The sequence below is a fragment of the Anabrus simplex genome, chromosome 11 (assembly GCF_040414725.1).
Source record: "Anabrus simplex isolate iqAnaSimp1 chromosome 11, ASM4041472v1, whole genome shotgun sequence".
NCBI classification, from domain to species: Eukaryota; Metazoa; Arthropoda; class Insecta; order Orthoptera; family Tettigoniidae; genus Anabrus; species Anabrus simplex.
Window position 1 is genome coordinate 21,442,865 of NC_090275.1, and position 9,636 is coordinate 21,452,500.

The following is a 9,636-nucleotide window of genomic DNA, read 5'->3' on the forward strand; positions in this document are numbered from 1 at the left end:
CAGGTTCCGTTTTAGGCTGCATAAAGTACCACATATCTTCTTGGGAGCATAGGAGAGGTCCATTTAAGGCAGGTTTCCGGTTTATTCAGGGTCCGGTTATACAGGTTGTATTGTACACAGTATGTAGGGCTAGGTAGTAAGATCTATTTTTATGTTGTTTGTATATTTATATGTAAGAAACTTCACACTTGTTTAAATATCCTGGTTTATAAAATCATATCCTGCATGTCGCCCCTACAGTGTGTGTAGCTCCCAGCGGGGCCGGCAGTCGACACGCACGTTCACGCTCCGAGCGGTGTATTCATATCCTCATGCTAACCGGGCGAGTTGGCCATGCGGTTAGGGGCGCGCAGCTATGAGCTTACGTCCGGGAGATAGTCGATTCGAACCCCACTGTCGGCAGCTCTGAAGATGGTCTTCCTTGGTTTTCCATTTTCACACCAGGCAAATGCTGGGGCTGTAACCTTAATTAAGGCCACGGCCGTTTCCTTCTGTCTCCTAGCCCTTTCCTATCCCATCGTCGCTGTAAGACCTATCTGTGTCGGTGCGACGTTGCAAATTCATTTGTAAACAATGACGCTGCAACAACTTAAACTAAGTTTAATTAGCACTCGCATTAATAACGATTCCACCTATAGTCTGTGTACTATCTTGTTGGCCATGTTAGCGTAATTCAATCAATCAATCAATCAATCAATCAATCAATCAATAATGATCTGCATTTAGGGCAGTCGCCCAGGTGGCAGATTCCCTATCTGTTGCTTTCCTAGCCTTTTCCTAAATGATTTCAAAGAAATTGGAAATTTATTGAACATCTCCCTTGGTAAGTTATTCCAATCCCTAACTCCCCTTCCTATAAATGAATATTTGCCCCAGTTTGTCCTCTTGAATTCCAACTTTATCTTCATATTGTGATCTTTCCTACTTTTATAAACGCCATTCAAACTTATTCGTCTACTAATGTCATTCCACGCCATCTCTCCGCTGACAGCTCGGAACATAACACTTAGTCGAGCAGCTCTTCTTCTTTCTCTCAATTCTTCCCTATCCAACCAAACATTGCAACATTTTTGTAACGCTATTCTTTTGTCGGAAATCACCCAGAACAAATTGAGCTGCTTTTCTTTGGATTTTTTCCAGTTCTTGAATCAGGTAATCCTGGTGAGAGTCCCATACATTGGAACCATACTCTAGTTGGGGTCTTACCAGAGACTTATATACCCTCTCCTTTACATCCTTACTACAATCCCTAAACACCCTCATAACCATGTGCAGAGATCTGTACCCTTTATTTACAATCCCATTTATGTGATTACCCCAATGAAGATGTTTCCTTATATTAACACCTAGATACTTACAATGATCCCCAAAAGGAACTTTCACCCCATCAACGCAGTAATTAAAACTGAGAGGATTTTTCCTATTTGTGAAACTCACACCCTGACTTTTAACCCCGTTTATCAACATACCGTTGCCTGCTGTCCATCTCACAACACTTTCGAGGTCACGTTGCAGTTGCTCACAATCTTGTAACTTATTTATCAGTCTATAGAGAATAACATCATCCGCAAAAACCCTTACCTCCGATTCCACTCCTTTACTCATATCATTTATATATATAAGAAAACATAAAGGTCCGATAATACTGCCTTGAGGAATTCCCCTCTTAATTATTACAGGGTCAGATAAAGCTTCACCTACTCTAATTCTCTGAGATCTATTTTCTAGAAATATAGCAACCCATTCAGTCACTCTTTTGTCTAGTCCAATTGCACTTATTTTTGCCAGTAGTCTCCCATGATCCACCTTATCAAATGCTTTAGACAGGTCAATCGCAATACAGTCCATTTTACCTCCAGAATCCAAGATATCTGCTATATCTTGCTGGAATCCTACAAGTTGGGCTTCAGTGGAATAACCTTTCCTAAAACCGAACTGCCTTCTATCGAACCAGTTATTAGTTTCACAAACATGTCTAATATAATCAGAAAGAATGCCTTCCCAAAGCTTACATACAATGCATATCAAACTTACTGGCCTGTAATTTTCAGCTTTCACCCTTTCCTTTATACACAGGGGCTACTATAGCAACTCTCCAGTTGCCAGTCCTGGCAAGAACTTTTTTTTTTTTACAACACAAAATCATGCCAAAGGATAAGAAGGAGAAGTGTGCACTTTTAGAAGAATGCAGTTTATCGAAACTGATGGCATATATATATAGATTACAATATACTGTAAAACACATTAAATTGTTGTGTGTAATCCAATATAACAAGTTTATTAATTATTAGAACACAGTAAATTGGATAAAGAAATTTCACGTAAATGGTTTAAATCTTAATAAACTGATTTCATCAACACCTTTGTGAACATTCCACTCCCCCTTTTCGCGCCATACTTTCCACCTTAAAATCCTTTCCTTAATCATTACTATTAAATTTACTTTGTAATAATTGATTATTCGTCCAAGTTTCAGTGAAGCCTTCTAAGACTAGGAACTCTTCAATGCGACACACTTACCGGGCCCGGCACATTTCACACCCATCTATCATCATTTGTTACGGGATTACCAGCAACTTTCCGCCTGTTCAACAAGTCAAGCAGACGTAACCCATCAACCGCTTTTAAGGAACGTGTAGATTTATGTGAGTGAGCTGGAACAGGTCAAAGGCAGGTCAAACTCTCATTATTAATAGACCATTCGCATTCAGGTCGTAGAACTTGGCGACCACATTTATTACCTCAAGCACGCGCAGGAAGAGAAACTCACAAGCTGGGGTTTGGAGGATACTCAAGTCTAAAATGGTTCGGTTATTTTAAAAACACCGGAAGTAATCGATTTTCTAATTTTCATTTTATGGGAGAATATGAAGGTTTCAGCGTAGACTCATCGTTCTTTGAAGGAATACCGGTTCAAACCCGATTTAGGGAGTCGAATTTTTAAGGGCGGTTAAATGTCCTTATGGCAACCATGTCTGCGCTGGTGATTACCCGACAAAATTAATGAAAACCAAATCCAACCGAAAAAGAAAACATTGGTCTGTTTTGACGTAAATATGTCTTACTGCTAGGCGTCATCCGAAAATTTGTGTAACGTGCGCGAAAAAATGTGTGGCGGAAGTGTAATCACAGCAACCGTGCAGGCAGTGATGTAAGGTATTGTTACCTAGCAACCGTGCAGGCTGTGATGTAAGGTATTGTTACCTAGCAACCGTGCAGGCTGTGATGTAAGGTATTGTTACCTAGCAACCGTGCAGGCAGTGATGTAAGGTGTTGTTACCTAGCAACCGTGCAGGCTGTGATGTAAGGTATTGTTACCTAGCAACCGTGCAGGCTGTGATGTAAGGTATTGTTACCTAGCAACCGTGCAGGCTGTGATGTAAGGTATTGTTACCTAGCAACCGTGCAGGCTGTGATGTAAGGTATTGTTACCTAGCAACCGTGCAGGCTGTGATGTAAGGTATTGTTACCTAGCAACCGTGCAGGCAGTGATGTAAGGTATTGTTACCTAGCAACCGTGGAGGCTATGTCTTATAGCTAATTACCATCTGAAATTACTAGCCTTTGATAGATGGCGATGACCGGGAGACATATTTATAATCATTTGATTTCCGTACAGGGATAAGTGGGTTTATGAATAAATCTTCGGAGTTATGGCGTGGTTATAGGATAAAATATTTTTTTTTAAATGTTGAAAACATTTCTCAGCAGATAAAGTAGGGGACCGACCCCATACAATGAAATATGTAACATTAAGCAATTTCCTCAATTGTGCCGAAAGTTGAAGGACTAAAGGGCCCGAAAAGATTTCAAGTTGTGAGTCTTGGAAAGCTCTATCACACTAAAAACAAAATCGGAAATAACTTCCGGCCTAAATGCAGTTTCGGAAAAAGAGCCTACAATCGCTTGTTTCTTTACTCGTTTTCTGTTGATACAAATCCTATCCAAATTATTTACAAAATTCTTTCTGTAATGTTTTTTTTTTTGTTCAAGGCTCTCAAGTGTTTTTTTGATTTTTTGAAAAATGTCCACACCGAATATAGTTATAAGGGCTTAAGTGAAACTCTGCATTGACTCACATAAGCGCTCGTAGTGATAGAAAAAGTAAAAATGATAAATAAACCGACCGGATAACGATGATTAAGAAAATATTGTAATTTTTAGGAATAAATGAAGAATATACTGTATTCTCATACTTTATTTATATTTTATTTACCTCAAATTCGTAGCTCGTATCCGTAGGATGTTTTCAACATTGAGTTGCTTGTCTGAAGGGCTCGAAGTGTGGATTTGTTTACGTCGCACCGACACAGATAGGTCTTATGGCGACGATGGGATAGGAAAGGGCTAGGAGCGGGAAGGAAGCTATCATTGTCTTGATTAAGGCACAGCCCCAGCATTTGCGTGGCATGAAAATAGGAAACCACGGAAAACTGTCTTCAGGGCTGCCGACAGTGGGGTTCCAACCACAGAGATCTGTTTCCATGCTATCTGGAACGTCGAAATTGACATGGAGGCAGCCTAGATTTCGTCTGAAAGAACCAGATGTGCACTGTAGCCGAGACTCACGATGATGATGACGATTATTATTATTATTATTATTATTATTATTATTATTATTATTATTATTATTATTATTATTATTATTTCTTCTTCTGGGCCACCGAGTGAGTTGGCAGTGCCGTTAGGCTTGCGTAGCTGTAGGTCTAAGCTTACACTCGGGATATATTAGGTTCGAACCCGCCGATCCCGTTTTGTGTCGCAAAATCCGCAATTATTTCATTGCTTTAAATTCGCGAAGCAGATTTGAATCTCGGTCTCCGTCGGTTGTTTTATGTTCAGTCCCTCTACGAGTAGGCTACACCGCAGCAGTTGACGTCATTTCGCGTGGCGTTCCAGCTCATTGTCTTGATGCTGATACCGTACTGAAGTTGTTAATACATCGTGCCTTGACCAAGGTTAGTGCCGGCTATAAAACAGTCTTTAATGCGTAATCCGCTTGTGAGATAACACGTTTATACGAGCTTCTGTGTCGCATATGTGCTCTGTCAATGTCCTCCGTGGACTCAGGAATGAGAAGACATGAGTGACATCCAAGAAACATGAGAGTGAATCTGGCAACCTTTCCATTAAAGTGTTCCTAAGTCGTAAGAATGAGGGTCTTCAAAATAAGTGGCTATCGGAGATCTGCTTTCTGGCGGTGGTTGCCCTTACTTGCAACCGGAAAACGGTGGAATGATACCTTAAACATCAGCCTAGAAATGACCCAAAAATTAAAAATATTTTAATGCTGATACTCCACACTTTCGGACACACGGATATAATTTTGTCATGTACGGCTAGTTTAAAAGGTCTAGTTTAAGTCAACACCTTTATTTTGGAATGTTTTCTGAATTATAATACGCTTAAGCTTTTAATCGAATTAAAACGCATTCTAGTCATAATCGCTTAAGGGGAAATAAAGCAAAAGAACTGGCTACGTGGTTTGGGTGACGTAGCTGTGAGCTTGCATGATAAGTGGGTTCGAACCCCACTGTCAGCAGCCCTAAAGATAATTTTCCATGGTTTCCTATATTCACACCACTCAAATGGTGGCACTTTATCTTATTTAAGGCCACGGCCCCTTCCCTCCGAGTATCAGTCCTGCCCAATCCCGTTGTCGCCGTAAGACACATCTGTGTCGGAGCGACGTAGAAAAACAGAAGACAACAAAGGTAGAATAAGTTAACAAGCTCGTTCAGAAATTGAAAGAGAATGTAATGATGCATGTAATTTCAGTAATCTAAATTCTTCATCAGAAATTAATGTTCCTACTGGCGTTCTTTTTCGTTTTATTAAGTCTTTCTAGAATGAAAAGTTAACCCTACGCTTCAATTTTATTATTATTACTATTATTATTATTAGTATTATTAACAAATACATCGCAAATTGGGAAATATCCTGAAGGTAATGATCTCTTACAGTAGTGTAATAATAAAGTGAAGTTGAAACATAATTACCCAACAACAGCAAGAGTACAACAAGCAATTCCATGTAAAGATAATATTACAAGACGTACTACTAGTTTAACATTCAAAATCCAGCATCGTCATGTACAAATTCACAAGTACCTTAAATAAATCAGATGGCTTAATACTACAATTTACAGCGTGTTGAGCGTTGCATTAAAACATGACATCGCATAAAAATTTTGCATACACCTTTTAGAATGCTGGAGTCTCTTCTTGAAGGGTCCTTAGCCTAATTGCCTTCATATTTGACACACACATGCCTTCGAATGGCATTCACAATTCGTAATATCTATTCTAATAGAAGTTGGTACCTTCCTGAAATATTTTGTACCGAGTGAGTTGGCCGTGCGGTCAGGGGCGCGCAGTTATGAGCTTGCATTTCGGAGATAGTGGGTTCGAACCCCACTGTCGGCAACCCTGAATGTTTTCCCATGGTTTCCCATTTTTACACCAGGCATATTCTTGGACTGTACCGTAATTAAAGCCACGGCCCCTTCCTTCCCACTCCTAGCCCTTTCATATCCCATCGTCACCAGAAGACCTATCTTTGTCGGCGCAACGTAAAGTACATTGTAAACCCGATTGTAAGAAGTTGATACCTTTCTGAAATATTTTGTATTTAAGTATGAAAAGAATTGCATAGTCATGATCCAATACTGCATATTAATGTTGCTGAAACATCATATTTTATTCCTCTAACTCACAAGAGAAACTTCAGTGAGATCACTTCGCAACTTATCTGAATTTTTTCTGTCTTAATCTACGTACTAGATATTAACTGTGAATTTTAACTAGAAATTTCCGAAATCAACAGCGAAATATGTGGATAAACGCAGGCCAAGAAGTATCAGGTGTATCGGTCGGCCTGAGTAGTCCCTTTAGGGGCCAGACGGTAAGCAATAGATCATGCGCACATGGCAGACAAGCTGCCCATATCACACCGTATTCGTCACCTCTCTGCCGTCTCGCCCCGGAAGAAACAACGGTGAGCGAACAGCAGACTGCAGCTGACTGCTAACACTTCCCTATGCCGCGTCTGCAGTCACCAAGCTGATAGGCAAAAATGTGTTCCACCTAAACCGATTTCTCTTGAATAGTGAACACTTATCACCACCATCCTGTCGCACTGTCAGTAGTATTTTATCTGAACCAGACGGCAGTGGTCTAAAGGCACGTTCAGTGCGCTGTTTTCTATTTACTAACCTTCCCGAGATTATTTACCCTTCACACATCCTTTGCATTTTGTCATCCAATGCCGTGCCAATGACAGTTTCCTGGCGCATTGTACTTGTGTAGAACAATGTTTTAATTCTGTAATGTCTCGTAAACTCTACTGTTAGTCTCTACATATCCACTGCCTGTTGATGAGCACTAGTAATCTAATAACCATTTATTTATTTTTCAGGTAAGAAGTTCATCATCCGCTCATCGTTTGTTCTGTACTGCATGCTGACAGAAAACACGCTGCAAAAAAAAGTAAGTAACTTGACATCTAATCAGAACTCCTTGTCCATGGCAGTTGAATGAATTTGTTAGTCATTTTATTGTTATCTTTTACAGGTGATTGTACCGTGTTTTCGTGCTCATTGCTCGATTTTCGCAACTGTTATGAAAACGATGATCTCCATGGAACACAAGCTAGTAATTTGTTAACAAGATAAAAATCTCACAGTTGGATACTGGACTCGAGTGCTTACAGTCCGAAGTGACAGTTGCATTAATAGCAATAGAGGTAGATTACTATCTGATGGCAAAAAAAGTGAATTTTGTATGCGGACGAGTCTATGTAGTGCAGTGTGACTGAGAGTGGAAGAAATTTCACTTCGCTGGTTGCTACGGAAGTGTTCACGTCGGCTCCGCGTAATTGTAACTGTATTGCGGGTTACGATCTCAAGTGAGCAGCATGGCAGTACCTTCCTTGTCGTCCTTTCCACTCCAGGCTCTCGGCTTCGCGCAGGTTTGTGCCATCAACTAGTAGTCTGCCTCTACTCGCTCCAAATAAATGTGCGTGAGAGGCCAAATGCACTATAGTTTCTATAAATATTTATATCGCTCGACCCGGAATATGCAACATCTCAAACTGAACGACTTGAGCTCCAGTGTTCTTGGTTTAGGACGGTCTAAAAAGCGGAAATATTCCCCTGAACGTGGAAGGTGCTAGAGAAAAGCTTGCCACATCGTTTAGTCTACTACAGACCTTAACAACGTTAACATGATTTACGAACAGTTTGACCTCAAATATGCCGGACGATTCTACCGTACAAGAATCACTATCCTTACCGATTCACTGAGCGTCCTTTCCACACTATCTGCACCGCTTATCCTACAGAAACCCTATATATATATACCAAATCAGTATTATTCGAAAACCATATGAACTCCAAAGACGCGGTTCCTCAGTTAACTTCGTGTGGATCTCTGCCCACATCTGGATACCACATTATGAATGCGTATATACCTTAGCGAAGGAAGTATGTGTCATTGGATAGGTCATACACACTACCAGCAGATTCATCTATTATACAGTGATTGTATAGAAAAGAGCTTATTGTCAGTGGACAAAGGAGTGGGAGGAAACAAAGAGCCATAAAGGTAAGTTACTCAATAATCGAGCAGAATCCTCTGCGACGTCCTTGGTTCGCACAATGGAACACTGCACTACGAATCATCTCGACAATTACTCGAATGCGATTCAATCACTGTTTTAGAAGTGACGTTTATCGAATCAGTGTAGTAGAGACACCATACTGTCATGTGATAGCCAGTCGATTCAGGGCCTAAATCATCTGTTTTTTGCATGTGTTCTTTACCACCAACAGCAAAATGTGTTGATTACATTTCTGATTCACGCTAAGCAACAGTTAGCAAGCTGTGTAAGTACACTAATGGCGAGTAAAGACAAAAAAGTGTATGTGTTTATTATTAGGAACTGTGTAACAGAAACTTGCCTACAAATTTGACTGATTTTATATGTATATTTATCTGATTATAATGTGAAGATGTGCAACATATGTCTTTTTTATATAAATTCTAAAATGTGATAATGAATTGTAATGATTTGTAAAGTTCAATCGAGCATGTTGTAATATCCAGATGGTTGTTTGGTCTGACACTGACCTAAAGCTAAATACCTGCTACAATTTCGTGTGCCATTTTTCTCTTCCCTGCCCAGCAAGGTTGCCACGTGTGTGTGTCAAGCTCTCGAGCGAGCTCAGGCTCACCTGTTGTTTCAAGGACATGTTGACAGTGCGCCTGCTGGCATGAAAATGAAATATTGCAACCAAGATTTCTTAATTGGAGACCACAAAAGTTAAAATTTCAGAGAGGGTTCCACCTTTTCAACACAAAGTGTATGTTGTACAGGATGGTATACGGAACCATAATGAAGTTCATAACTTTAATTGGAAATGTCTTTAAAGTTTGCCTCTTAAAGTTGGGACGGTGAACGTATCCTCAGGCGGCAGCTGCTGGCCCATCCTAGTGATAATGAGGGATGTCAGTCGGTTCCTTTCCTCTGGATACAAGGGGCGCGTGTTGTTTGAAAGTGAGCTGTCAAGAGGTTGGTTATCATTAGACCTCGGATTTGTATGCAGTAATAGGTTAGAATGCAGTCTAACTGCGACGA